Source organism: Notechis scutatus, chromosome 1 (genome assembly GCF_049901735.1).
Source record: "Notechis scutatus isolate UNSWTSFEM ecotype Mainland chromosome 1, rNotScu1.2, whole genome shotgun sequence".
Lineage (NCBI taxonomy): Eukaryota > Metazoa > Chordata > Lepidosauria > Squamata > Elapidae > Notechis > Notechis scutatus.
The window spans coordinates 38,551,270-38,564,694 of NC_142009.1; the positions used below are offsets into that span (position 1 = coordinate 38,551,270).

At 38.1% G+C, this 13,425-nt stretch overlaps 1 long non-coding RNA gene across 1 annotated transcript in view; it reads right to left on the reverse strand.

The window, feature by feature from the left end:
* LOC148132753 (uncharacterized) overlaps positions 1 to 13,425 on the reverse strand; it is a 44,961-nt gene continuing 31,536 nt past the window's right edge. Inside the window, exon 3 of the long non-coding RNA XR_015746892.1 lies at positions 1 to 181. This is a non-coding gene — a long non-coding RNA (uncharacterized LOC148132753). The remainder of the gene's footprint in view (positions 182 to 13,425) is intronic.

Below are 13,425 nucleotides of genomic sequence, written 5' to 3' on the forward strand. Positions count from 1 at the left end.
TATCCATGAATGGAACCTCCTTACTGGAATGATGTTTCCTTTCCATTATGCTTTGTCCTTTCTCTCACCCCAGAGAGACAAATTGCAGCAACGAATGGTATTGAAGAACCAGTTATTTTTCAGTCTGGTGGCAGAACTACATCTTCAATGCTGACAGTGCTGACAAAAGATTTCTGTCCATCTGACAAAAGACAAGAGAAAGGCAAAGTGCATAATGTTCCAGGTGTCTTATGTCTTAATTCCTTGAATTATGCTATAATTGCATGATATGCAACAAATGCCATTTCCATTTTGGAGGAAGTACAAAGTCCCAAATGAACATGGAGTTCATTTACTATAGTATTAAGATTTTTCATGGTATTGTCAGTTCATCATTTTCTTAAGGTTGATTTCATACAATTTCATAAAACAAAGGAAAGAACATACACGTACAGAAATAGACACACTTTAGCTAAATCAAGAAGCATTTCCATATTTAATAATTCGAGTTTGGAACCAAGTCATATCAAAGAGCAAAATATTCAATATTGTTAATTCAGTTTTGCAAAATATATTCTTAATTTAAAAATGATTTTGCTCCGAGTATAGTGTAGTAATAAAGCAGTTATTGACCAGTTCTTATTGATTGTGCAGCCCCCGGGCAAAGAACACTGACCTTGTTCACTCTCTTATTGCTTACACTTTCCCTGGCCTTCTTCATCTATGCCCGCTCAATAATATTATTATGAATGTATATTTTTAGCAAAAACTCTCTGTTACGAGGTTAGGGCTTCCTAGTGATTTTACTTTTCTTTTTGTCATTTTCTGTAGTCTAGAGCAAAACTACTGGAAAAAGGTTACTGGACCATGGCACAGAGTCTATAAACAGAATCCAGCCATTTCAGCAGAATCCTGACGACTTTTAATTTCAAGCCAGCCACAACGAATGAAAGAAGGATAAAGTTAATGTTACCTTTACTTGAATTTTATTCCTCCCTTACCATCACTCCCAAGAAATTAATGTTTTTTTAAACACCTCTACCCATTTTGTTTTATTGTCCCTTACACTTGGAACTATTTCCAGGAGTACTAGGGATTGGATGATGATGATGATGATGATGATGATGATGATGATGATGATGATGATGATGATGATGATTGATGATGATTGATGGTCAGTTTCATCAATCTTTGCTACAACTATTATAGGACCTTTCACTGCCTGGGAAGGCCAAACCAAGAGGTAGACAGTGAGCTTCCAGGAAAAGGAGAAATCACAGGAAATCTACTTGGGAGCAAAGGCCAAGGGAGACATCTCTGCCATGACCATTCACTTGTCCACCTACCAATCACTTTTATAATTTTCTGTCCTCTATTCAATTTTCCCACACTGTTCTGCAATGGAGCTAAATATTAAGCTCTAAATCATTATGGTGAAGTTAAAATAAAAGGTGGTTTACCAGGAATGTCACTACCACCATAAATCTACAATTTAAAAAAAAATCCAAATGTCAGTGTTCATTGGTCCTGCCAAAGTATTTGGCACCAACAACTGCTTGATCTATAGGCATGATACATCAAAGAGTATTAGAGATCTGTTTTCAACTACTTTCTTACTTGCTGCACTCTCCTGTGGTTATTTGTGGAATTTAGTACAGATAGAAATGCATTCTTATTAACAAATTTCTTTTCAGGTATCCCTCAGATGTTAGATCTGTGGAATATCTTGCAAAATACGATGCATTGGCATTTGCTCACTCTCACTCTAGTTTCAATATCAGCTAGTCTTTTGTATGGAAAGCCATAACAGTTGCTGAATGCTCCTAGATGATTTTTGCATGAGTTCTTCTCTAATAATAACAATCATTATTGTATTGCATTGTTATTTCTGGCCACAAAAAGATTATGGCTGATATTGCTTGTTGAATAAAACAGTGTTAGATCTGATTGCACCTCTTGAATAGCAGAGTCTATAATAAGTTGCAATGCCTTCAAAATGAAGACATGTGCAAGATGACATCACCGTGCAAACTCTTCAATCATTTGCATCGTAAGTTCTGATGTCATCAATATATTGCATTATTTCTCCTTTTCCGCTCCATGGTTGTTGTTGCTTTTGAGTTCTGTCTTTTGTTGTGTCTTCAGCTGGCTGAAGATAAAAGCTTATATGTGTTTAGCAGACATTTTAATCCTCCCTTTCTGGCTCACTCTCAGAGCTCTTACAGACAATCAGCCTTTCTGCATCTGTGATTAATCTGAGTGGTTTTTATTATTTTTAGATCTTTTCAGACATCAGGAGTCTTGAGCACACTTTTAAGTTTGCAATCCTAGAGCTTAGACAGGACAGCCAGCCAGTCAGTGTTCACTCTATGTCTCATAAGTGACTGTAGTGAGAGCGCACAGTGTCCATTCATATAGCAAAGAAAACTACCAACCAATCAAAGCTAACTTTCTGGCCAATCATTGAATATCTTGTCCCATTCCATAGATCTCTGGCTAAATTCACAACTATTCACTTTTTTCACAAAAATAAGATTGGCAATATTCCCTCATTGTCTGGACAGATTTCCATTCTCTTTCAAACTCCTAATTCTGGCATGCTAGCATTTAATTAATTAACCATAATAACATTCTGCTAAGGACCAATAGGATGGAGAAGGCAGGAATCCTATCCACTGAGAACACAGACCATTCCTTCAAGCCCAAGACAACAAAACATTATAATTTCTGAACAGTATTTCTCTTTCTGGTGATACCATATCCTTGGCTTAGGGATATATAAAAATTGTTCAATACTGCTACAATAATAGCAGTGGCTACAACCTCTGGCTACAATAATACTTAATCAATGGTGGGACTAATCTGACCTTATTATGCCTTCATCTAGAACAGCGGTTGCCAACTAGTGGCCCATGGCCCACTGGTGGGCCACAAGAAAATTTTGGTGGGCCGCAGAGAAATCTCACCCCCAGAGCACTCCCCCCAAGCAATTAATCCAGGCTGCGCAGAAACACAACTCTGCGCTGCCCACATGGCCTGCGGGAACCCTCCCCACCCACTCACTCCTTACCCAGCAAATTTGCCTGCTAAATTGCTATTTTTCCTTTTTCCGACCATCACCTGCTCATCTGTTCTGCTGTGCTGGGAGATTTAGATTAGCTAGGAAGCAGGAAATGGTTGGATTTCTTGCTTTCTAGCTAGTCTTTAGATCTTCAGCTCTGCTTATAAGCACAGCCGAACCTCCCTTAGGATTGAAGGTTCTATTATTCAGTGCAGACTCATGGCAAGCAAATTTTATGTGACAGACTAAGCTAGCTGATGGCAGATAGATAGATCACTGAATGATTCTATGAGCAACTCAATCTGCCTGCCTGCTTTGCCTGATTTTGGGTAAAAGTTGCTCTTTTTTATAAAAAATTCAATATTTATATAAATATTTATAATATTTACATATAAGCCATGCCCAGCCAGTCACATGACCACCAAGCCACATCCACAAATTAGGCCACACCCACAGAACCTGTTAGTGGTCCCTGGGATTTAAAATTATGAGTTTGGTGGTCCCTGAGGTCCAAAAGGTTGGCGACCCCTATTCTAGAACACCTTTAAATCATTTCCTAAACAAGAATGGAGAGACAATGCTGAAACAATAGCCTGAAGACCAAGCCACTGGATCAGTTTAAATCTGTGACTTTAATTCGTGACCCAAGATATTTATTGGAGACCATAATAGCAAGTGCAAACTTTTTTTTTTACTGTAAGTGAGAAAAGGTATGCTTTCAGAACTAATTTCAGAACTCATTTTCAATATGAAAGAGAAATGTGAGAACAAAATTTTGATTATTCAAGATTGTATTTACAATAATAAAGATAATTATTTAACATTTTATCTTGTGGAAAAACAAAGTCTGCTTATAGCAATCTGTAGCCATGATTGTGTACAATGGCAAGTCTTATTTCATTTGTCTGAGGCTTATTCACTTTTAGATGACTGTTCACACACCCAAATGAATCTAGAAAGCACAAACAGTTTCATGAACGAACAAATTGTACTTACTTGTTTGCTTGCACTCTGTCTCTCCTAGTGTGAAGCTGAAGTCATAGCTCTAAAACCTGTAAATCAGGGGTGTCAAACTCAAAGTCTGGGGGCCAGATCCAGCCCATGGGGCAGGGCCACCCTGGAAACAGCAAAAGGCAGGCCTGCAGTGCCTCTGCCAGTGAAAATGGGCTCCCAAGCTCCGTTTTTGGCTGCTATGGCCTCCTGCAACTCTCTGCCAGCAAAAACAGAGCTCAGAAGGGCCCTTCTGTGCTCTGTTTTCACTGGCAGAGGGCTACAGGTGGCTGTTGCAGCTAAATGTGGAGCTCGGGAGCCTATTTTCACTGGCAGAGCACTCGGGCCTCCACAGGTGTCCCCAACATGTGTGATGTCAAGCTGGCCATGCCCCCCAGTCCCCTCAGGTCAAACACAACCCTAATGAAATCGAGTTTGATATCCCTGCTGTAAATGATTCTACTCTTCCCTAAACTATTCTGGTAAGGATTAAAAGAAAGTCCTTTGAATGATACTTAAGAGATTACATCCAATTCATCATGGATGCCCATTTCACCCAACATGTAGCCTATCTGTATTTTCTCAACATCTATCTCTTCTGAGCTGTTATTTTAAACAGATTTGTTAATTACTTTTGGAGATGGAACTTCTTTAAGCAAGTGATAAATGAGAATTTTTGGACCAGGGTTTAACTTAAAGATAAAGTAGCCTATATCTCTGGATATTAGGTATGTTTTTGTTATGATTCCTTTTGTAATTTGAACTCTATGAAAAATTTTCAGTGGCAGTTTGTGGTATTTTCAAGCCCCTTTGGCCAGTTATTCTGTAGCTGTCAAACTTGAATTGGATGAAAATGATCAAACTACAAAGATTTCTTTGGAGGAAATAAACTAAGAGCTAAAAATCACAGAGAGGAAAAGAGCAAAGAGGAAATAGGATTTATTTAGCTATGTATGTATGTATGTAAATTTATATGGGTTCCCAACTCATTCTGGATGACTGTGGCTTACAAGAATAAAACCCCAATAGGAAAACCAGTAAACCCCACCCCCACCTGCCTGGTGATAGCAATCAGACAAGCCACTTGATGGGCTCCATATCAGTGGGTCCCTAGGCCCATTGGCAGAACTATGTCTTCAGGGCCTTGGGAAAGAGTGTCAAAGTGGGGACCTATCTTATCTTTGCAGGGATGATGTTCCACAAGGAGGGAACCATCATGGAAAAAGCCTTTCTTCTTGGTCCCGCTAGATAGATCTCCTTAGGAGAGGACATAGCATAGTGTGTCATTTATGGGCTGAGATACACAGCTGGGTTTCATCCGCATATTGAAGATATCTTAGCCCATAGCTGTGGATGATTTCACTCAATGGCTTCATGTAGCTGTTAAACAGAAGAGGAGAAAGTAGTGAGCCCTACAGGACATTGCAAAGCCAAGGACAAGGGTCACACCTCTCACTTCCTATCAGCAATTACTGTGAGCAATCACAGAGGAAAGAAGTGAACCAACATAAAACAGTGAAACCCTCCCCCCCCCCGCCCCACTCCCAACCCCCAAAGTTACTCCAGAAGGATGCCATGGTCAATGAACATGCTCTGACATTTAAAAACAGCAGCCTAAAACCTAGACTACCATAGATCTGTGACCAGGTAAATGAAGTGGGTGCAAGAGAGCAGAACATGAGACCAATACTAAACATTGAGATGGTGTTCCCCATGAGTGTCCTCCTCCTTGCCTCCTGCCATTTTCTGTTACCCAACACCACTAAAATACACTGCCCTGCTTGCTTTCCTCGCCAGCCCTTTCATCCCCATCCTCAACATTATTTTATTCTATCTAAAAGGAAAATCTCCTTCAAACAGTCAAAGGCAGGGTGAGTCCAGCAGGCATTATAGCACTTGCTCTTAGTGTCTTCAAGCCACCACTCCTTTCCTCACTTCAGAAGAGAGGTCACATCCAACATCCCCTTATCCTCCAACACACTCACTCTCCATCCACTTGGAAAACAGTACCATGCCCAGTTGCTCTCACTCACCAAGCAAGGAGCCACTCTCCACACACACACACCAGCTCTCACCCAGGGGAAAGCGACAACCACACTCGCCTCATTCTTATCCAAATCTAACTATTACAATATATGTTGGGGGGGGGGAGTAAGGAATGCTTTTTGTTTTAGTTTGTTACATACTTGTTGTATAATTTGTTAAACGCTAATTAAAAAATAAGCAAATCAAGAACTCCAGGGCTTCTTTTGAATAAAACTGCAGGGTTTTAAACCTCTAAGGAGCAATGTTGTGCAAAAGCAAATGAGCTCTGATACAGACTTCCTTATTTCTGTGGATCTTGACCTAGACCCAAGTGACCTAAATATTTGAAAGAAAATGCACATGTATATACTATATATTTTTATCCTGCACTACTCTTTTCCAGACAATATTTCTTTTTTTACTCTCATCTTTTGAAAAAGAAAAAGAAAGGCATCCCTTTAAGTTGAACATTTTGCTGTTTTAATAATGATTAAAGGATGAATGATTCAGTTCCAGTGGTTTTATTGTCATATAATCAGGACAATGGAAGGTACCTTGAAGACCATCTACTGCAACCAATGCTCTGTGCAATGTTTTTAATGCTGGTTGGTGCACAATGGTAAAAAAAAATGTGGGTGAATGAGGTTAAAAGGCAATGTAAGGCCACACCTTCCAAGCTACAATTTAGGATTCTAATTTTGAAAACTAGTTTAAGCAGAATTTTTTTCAATCTTTCCAACATTTAATTGGAAACATTAATATAACATACAACAGAACTTGATCTGTTGCTGACAGATCTAAAAAACACATACAGTATTAAACCTGTTCTGAACATAGAAACAGGAGGCTAATATGACATGTCGCACAGCACATAGTTGGAAGCAAAACAGTTCTTCCTTATTCAGTGCAACCATTCTCATTTGGAACAGAGAAATCTCACTTAGTGTCTCTGTCAGGGAGTGACTGTAGCAATCATACCAGATGGAAATGTCCAACGGTGTTAGCTATCTCTGGCAGAGAATGATTCGAATTAAACAAGACTTGAGCATTGAATCAGTTTGAGAAACCTAGCAGGTGGTGTAGAGCACTTCTGAACCCCAAAAGAACTGGAATTTGATTAAATGGGCCAGAATCAAATCAAAACAAGCAGAGGTGTTTAAGACCAGCAGATGCATTGTCAAAATCAGCCAAAGCCTCCTAGGTTTAAGCTATTTTGTCTATCCATGCCACAGATAATGTAGAACCAGGAAGTTTGGGATTTTGGACCCTACCCTCCAATTACATCAACATTGTGGCTTTCAGAAACCTTACTTTTTTCTTTGCATGGATCCCTCAGCCATAAAAGGATTCCCTATTTTTCTTCTTCATGCTGCCATTTCTGATCAGCTGACTAAGCACCCAAGAAAGATTGAGGCTATGGCCTAGCTAGAATTCTCAGTGACTAAGATTCAGTTCACCAAAAGCCTGCAGCCCAACAGAAGTACAAGTGAAGTGCTACAATCTCATGGCTAGATGCCACAACTTAAGAACCTTTCATAATTCCAATTATTTCATAAATGACTCACGGATTGTGCAAAGCAATTCATTAGCAGTGCATTAACCAGGATACACTTCAGGATTTATGAACTCATCCTAGTAACACATAGGTAGCAATATACAAATCCAGTTGGCATTCGAAATCCACATCTTCCATGTTTTGGAATGATTGTATTTTTAATTCCATTTTGATTCTAATTTGTTCATCTCATCTGTGCTCATCATTTCTCCCTTTTCTTATAAGGAGGCAGAAGCATATTTGCTGGGAAAGTCACATTTAGAGTTACCAGTATGTGTCTGTGAGTCTACATATATCAATTTTCTGTTGATAAATTCTTTTAAAAACCCAAATTGGTTTTCTGTTTTCAATGAGTAAGGGTAGAAATAGCCTTTAGCGGCTATGTCAGTTTGGTTCATATTATTATGTCCAGATGTGCCAGCTGCAGCTAAGCATTATCTGTCTGATAGTGCTAAGCACTTTGCAGTAGGTCGCAGAGGTACAGCTTTCAACCAATAGATCTAATTGCAATCCTTTTATGTTCACAGTGATTGCAGGCTTTCCCTACATTGCAAACAAATAGTAATCAACTAAATCTGCTACCTCTAGGCAGTGATATTAAGCTATGAAATATTAACTATACTGTAATTATAGTTTTTAATTTTTTATTATTATTTTTGTTCTTGGAGGTGTGTGTGTGGTTATGCATATGTGTATATGTACTGTTTTAATGACTATAGGATGGGGTTCATGACTGCTCAGCAGCAGAAAGACAATCTTCTGGTTCTCTTTTGTGTAATGAAAAACCGTGTTTATGCATGACATAGTTTATGTGGTCAAATGCAGTGTAAATACTGTGCACCTCTTCTGCTAGAGCAATACTGTATTAGCCACGTCTCCAATAATTTCCACCTCCAAATCTACATTTTTATGATACCATTATGCTAATACAAACCAAACTTATATCACACCCTGTGTCTAATCCACCCTGCAAATTAACCAATTTGTATTCCAGGGACTCTAACAAGCATTCTCTCTCTTGCGCAAAAATACACATATATACCATTACCCCCATAATATTCCTCAAATAAAGAAATACAAGGGGAAAGAATCCTAAATATTGTATGGAAAAGATACAATAAATCTGAAAACAAATAAAAAGGGAAGATTCAAGGACAGAAGCAGCCTCACCTGTAGGCAAATACAAAATAGGACTTTTCAAACAGAAGATTTTGGTTAATTTTCCATTAAATATTCTCAGCACTAACATGTGCAGTACATCGCACCCATACACAAGAAAGCTTGCACTTATATGTAAGTGTCAAACACAAAGGGAAGATCCTGCATGCTTTCAGAAGAACAAAATGGCATCATAAAAAATTGGACTGATCCTATAGAAGAATGTTCCCTGCCCTGTGGAACCGTTTTTGCTGCCAGAGATGAGGTCTCCCACTCTCTGGCCTTCCTGAAAGGTATGAAAACAAGTGCACAAAGTAGCATGCAGCCATGGGGCTGATTAATGCCCTGAAAGCCCTCAACTTGCCTTTTAATTAATTTTTAATATTGTTTCCCTCTTTTTACATTTTATATACTGTTTTTTATGTTTTACTATTTTAATTGTACATAAAGAACTGTTACAAAATTTGTCTAGTCTGTTGAAAAGAAGGACTGGGGGTGACACAATAGCAGTGTTCCAATATTTGAGGGGCTGCCATAAAGAAGAGGGGAGTCAACATATTTTCCAAAGCACCAGAAGGCAAGAAACAGCAGGTGGAAACTAATCAAGGAGAGAAGCAACCTAGAACTAAGGAGAAATTTCCTAACTGTGAGAACAATTAACCACTGGAAGAGGTTGCCTTCGGAAGTTGTTGGTGCTTTAAAAAAAGACTGGACAGCCACGAGAGAAGAATTTCTAACCTATCTTACATTTATTATCACAGGAGTGTGCTTTGGTCACATGACCACCATTTGGGTGCTTTGCAATTGGCTTGCAACAAGCAGACTTAATGGAGAAGGCAGCTGTAAAATCGTAAGTCATAACCATGTGATGTCTCACTTAGTGGCCACAGCACTTAGATGCAGAGTTACTGGTCTCAGTTTTGATCACAAAGCAAGGACTACCTGTATTTAATGTGGATATGGAACTGAAGCATAATGCCTGCCTTGAAAATGATGACGCTGAACTGATGGAATATTCCTTTAGGTGTAGATGTAAATACTGAGAGGGAGTGGGGGAATAGTTTCTTCAGAAAATGTTGTAGATAAGCTGTCTGACAACTCTTGCTTGGAATCCTTGGCCATTAGAAAAGTTCTGCATTACCTTTAAACTCCTCCCTCCCCAAAAATAAAGGAGACAACTTCCCTTTAACAGTGATAGCAAGACTGTTACTGAAAATGCCAAATGAGAAGGTTTTAGTGAACCATGAGAAGCCATGAAGGCAACACATCTGTGGAAAGAAGATTGTAGAGTGAAAAGGCATATTGATATATCTAAATAAAGTCAGGATAGACACCCATAATCAACGAGAATGTCTCCAAAGTTTCCTTCTCCTTAAATAATTTCTAAATGTATCTTTCATCACACTGAATGAGCATTGTTAGGAAAAGTTATGCAGGATAATTTTTATGCTTGATGGAAAAGTCCTAAAGTGTCTAAAACATATTTGCTGTACAGTCCAATGGATGGTCCTTTTTTGGGGGGTGGGGGCTCCATAATTTTCACAGATGAGGCAGATGAAGAAAAATAACAGACCCTTTTTCCAAAATTCAAGTTATTGCCTTTCCAGGTTCAGAGTAGATACAGGAGCAAGTTCTCCATCTACTTCGTTGGAAGTGGGTTATTACTATGCTCCAGGCCAAGTATTGAAAGAGGACAATGTTTCTCAGCTGAGCAGATGGCTTTTCTGTAACAGTATCCTATGGCAGCTGTCAGAGTGCAGTATCATATATAAATTCATTGTGATATCTGTCTTGGAGTTCCTTTGCATTTTTCTTTGCTTTGGGCTGTCAGATTTCACACCAAAAATTGCAGTAAATCTTATCTGTCCAAGATTTCAGCCTTGCATTCAGTAACAACAGTAGCTTCAGGGTTCACAGTGTTATCCACAGGGAGTGTTAAAACAGGCAAGGAGAAGTTCACATCAGCACTATCCAAGTTCCACCCTTTTTGTATATATTTCAATGACATATCAACAATAGAAAGAGATGGAGCTTTGATCATGCTGCTTTGATGGTCATCTTACCTATCCTGCTCTCCATTGCAGAATCACGATAAGTTGCTTTATTGCAGCACAATACCTACATGCAGTTCACACCAATCAAAACTTCAATGGATGATTAAGTTCCAGAAATTCAATCTCAGGCATTCTCTTCTCAGTTTTCCAAGTCAATGGATATTTTTCCACTTGCTTCAAGATCATGAAAGACAGCTGCAGGTGGGTTATATTGATAGAGCAGAACATATAACAATAGGGTTTCTACTAAGCACTTGGAGGTCTTCTACTCTAACCCCCTACTCAAGCAAGAGACTCTATACCATTCTGAACACATAGCAGTCCAGTCTCTTCTTGAAAACCTCCATTGATGAAACACCCAGAACTTTCAAAAGTAAGGTTTTCTACTGGTCAATTGTTCTCACTACAAAAAAATTCTCAATTCTAAGTTGGATCTTTAAGTATCTTCCACTCATTACTTCTTGTCTTGCCCTCAAATGCTTTGCAGAATAGATCAACAACTAATCTTTGTGACAGCCCCTGAAGTACTAGAATATTGCTATCATATCATACCCAATCCTTCTCTTCCTTAGACTAGACACGCCCAATTTCCTCAATTGTTCATTATAGGGTTTTGTCTTCAGACTTCTTACCATCATTGTTGCTCTTCTCTGCACTTTTTCTAGGGTCTCAAAATCTTTTTTGTATTTCGGTAAAAATACAAAATTGTACGCAGTATTCCAAGTATAATATAATCACTCTTTCTTGGCATGAGGCTTGTTGGTTACTACTTTTCCACCTTTATATCAACCTATCATCTCAGTTGTATAAGATAGACTTTTAATTTCCACAGACTAATATTTCACAGCATTATTTCAGATTAAAAGAATGACTAGACCCCAAGCACTGTCAACACTTCTGGCCAAGGTCATTCTAACACAACATAAATTATAAACATAGCCCAATATATAACCTTACATAAATATTTTAATTTAGTTAGGATGAAGGGCTATTAAACCTGTATATTAGAACATGAATGGGGGTGGGTATTTAAAGTGATGTAGTTCAGAAATGTATTTCCACAGAACTCAATGAGGTGTGATGTTAGGAGATCTGTGAATGAATTATTATTAATATTTCATCTTTTGAAAAAAAAAGTCATAGAGATTGAAAAGGCTGAGGTGGGTGGTCATTTATATTTTTTCACAATTATGTTTTCACAATCTGGACTGTTATCTCAGATATGCTGTTAGTTCCATGAAATATCTCAAGGGTCTTATTTGGCTTAATATATGGAACAGTTCTTTACTTGATTAAGCTTTGCATTGTGATTCAAATTCTGTGAAAACCCCAAACCTGAAGTTTATCTAGCAAGACATTTAAAAAAAATCTTTTATAAGTTTCAGAGTAATTCATTCAAGTGAAGCTAAAAATATAGAACTGATGTGTATGCAACCCAGGAAAGACAATCCCTGTTAGTTGAATTGGCAGAGGAAGTGAGTCTGTGGCAAATCACATTAGTGCCACTAAGTTATATCACAGAACTGGGCTTCTACCTAATATCACCAATTTAAACAGATTTTTAAAGAGATAATTATGAAATTGCAACTAAAATTGCAACTAAAATAAATAGCAAACTAAAGGAAATAAGGGAGACAGATAAGGAGCAGGTAGGTCTCTACCTCTGATAAATGAGTACAGATAAATGTATCTATTATACATTGTTTGAAATACTCAATACACACATTGTTGGATAGCATAGAATTCATTGGATAGTCAAAATCCTCCCATTAATGTTATCTTCATTATCTATATTCCTTTTACATTTTACCATGGAAATTGGAAAGTTTTGTAACTTCCTATCCTCACATCAAAGATTGCTTAGAGATACCTTATATCTTCAGAGAAGTACAATAGGAGGAAAGGAAGACTGGGTTGCAAAAATATAATCTCACCAGCATCATATAGTTAAGAAATATTGCTGGGTGACCATTTGTGTGAAGCTGATTGCTTGCAAATCATCTGAAATTATTGCCTGCAATTTCCTCAGTAGATCCAGGATATGACACAGAAATAATGGTTGCCTCAGAGGATGAACTTGTTCAATGTTAAGGAGAAGAAAAGAAATCATTTTGAGTGAGTTGGCCATTTGAATTCAGAGGAAAAAGAAATAAGAAGATCTGAGGGTTTAAAGAGAAGAAAGCACCCTTTAAACTCATGTTCTCCCTCTTTACTTCTTATCCTCACTCAACTCTAAACCAAATTAGCAATTTTATTCAGTGGTTATGTAGCAACTGGTTTGTCCCAGTTATCTTTGCAAATCAGCAAACAAATATTCTGGTTGCCACCATAGAATAGAATTCTCTATTGGCCAAGTGTGATTGGACTTTGTCTTGGTGCAAATGCTCTCAGTGTACATAAAAAAAGATACATTTGTCAAGAGTCAAGAATCATAAGGTACAATATTTAATAATAGTCATATATCCCCAGAATTCTCTTGCCCAATGGAAAGAAAATGCATTGTGTTGCTTTTGTAACTTTTCACCTCTCAGAAGTTGGGAGGACATCACAATATGAAGTTGAAAATCAATTTTGTTATTTAGTTGACAGTTGAGTGGACTTTG